Raw genomic sequence first — 1,738 nt, forward strand, 5'->3', positions numbered from 1 at the left:
GGGAGCTTTGACTGTGAGGTAGACAGGACCAACAATGTTCAGCCTCTGAGCCCAAAGAGAATGAATGAGAAGCTTCCTTCTTAGCTTATAAAAGGGAGAGAGAGAGAGAGAGAGAGAGAGAGAGAGAGAGAGAGAGAGAGAGCGCTCTGGTTTGTCTGAGCTGTAAGCAGCCTCAACTCCCAAAGAGGGCTGTAGTTTAGCCAGCTTGACTGTCTTGTGGGCTGTGAACCTTGGTCCCTTCCCTGGAGGAGATATGGGGGAAAGCTCTTGCAGCGTGTCCCTTTTGGACCTTCACTGAGCCTTCTTGGTCGCCCTCTGGCTCTTCAGCATCACATAGGTGACGAACAATCCCACAAACAGGAGCAGCAGGAGCAATGGGATGAGGACAGCATGGCCTCGGAGCAGGAAGTACTTGTGGAAGACGAGCTGCCTGTCAATGAATGGCGAAAAATTACCCAAATGGTGTAGTCAGTAAAGATGATTGAGGCCAAGTCCCACCGCTTGGTCTGTCCTGGTGGCCTCGAAAATAACGAAGGCTCACCGGGCTCAGTGGCAGCGCACTAATGGAGGGCCAGGGCCGCAGGTTTTATACTCCAAGCCTCTCATTCATTTAACAACACGAGGGATGACTAGAAGTGGCTCTTCAGTTTAGAAAGCTGTGCTGTGCTTCGTGTCCACATCTGTCCACAAGCGGTGTGTTGAGCGAGCTGGTTGCAGAGAGCCTAATTCCATCTCCAACGGAGACTCTGACTCAGGGCCCGACCACTGGTACCCTCAAATCACAGAGGTATCACACCCCAGGCTCATCATCTTCCCTATCTCGGTGCTTTTAATGTTAGTCATGTCCCATTAAACCGATAAACTGACCTGTAATCCAGTAGTTCTCAACCTGTGGGTCGCGACCCCTGATCATGTCACAGGTATCACCCAAGACCAACAGAAAACACAGATAATTATATTAGGATTCACAACTGTAGCAAAATTACTGTTACAAAATAGAAATGAAACAAACTTATAATGGGGGTCACCACAACATGAGGAGCTGTATTAAAGGGTCACCGCATTAGGAAGGCTGAGAGCCACTGTATTAATCAACTCTTTTTTTGTAGTTTGAAAACCACTACACAGTTGTGATTGCTTTCTGTAGCTTCAATGGTCAGCCATATCCTGTTTTGTTTTGGGGGGGTCTGGGGGTGGCATGAACAAGCTTCAATTGAGCAGGAGCACCATCTGTGAAGCCCAAGAGGTTAGGGGGCTTTGTCGTGTAGAGGGCTCTGGTTATTTACCGTTAAACATTTTACAACAACAATGAGATGCTACACATGTGCATAGTTTTCAAGTGTAACCATTGGGTAGTTAGAGAGGTTAACAGGCACACAAACCTGGAGCCGGTCCACCAGGGCCTTTCTTGTCAGCATCTCAATCAGTGGCCAAAGCTTTGCTCATCTGTACATTAAATAGCAAAGTGGTTTTTTTTTTTAAACTGTGAACAATAACATCCTGCTGATCCACATAGCACACATCAAAAATGAGCTCTTATTGGTAAAATTTAAGATATTTGGGGTCTGTGGCTATAACATACTGGTAGACTACTTTATTACTACATGCAAGGACCTGAAAAAATGATCAGCAGCAGCAAAAGACAGTAGTAGCCTCTTATTGTCTTTTGTACCTTTCTACTTTCTTAAAGAAAATGTGTGTGTGTGTGTGTGTGTGTGTGTGTGTGTGTGTGTGTGTG

General features: G+C 46.2%; 1 pseudogene; it reads right to left on the minus strand.

The window, feature by feature from the left end:
- Positions 1 to 291: 291 nt before the first annotated feature.
- LOC114631520 lies at positions 292 to 1,418 on the minus strand (annotated as a pseudogene).
- Between the last annotated feature and the right edge of the window lie 320 nt (positions 1,419 to 1,738).

The sequence above is a fragment of the Grammomys surdaster genome, unplaced genomic scaffold (genome assembly GCF_004785775.1).
Source record: "Grammomys surdaster isolate TR1022 unplaced genomic scaffold, NIH_TR_1.0 363, whole genome shotgun sequence".
In the NCBI taxonomy this organism is placed as follows: Eukaryota; Metazoa; Chordata; class Mammalia; order Rodentia; family Muridae; genus Grammomys; species Grammomys surdaster.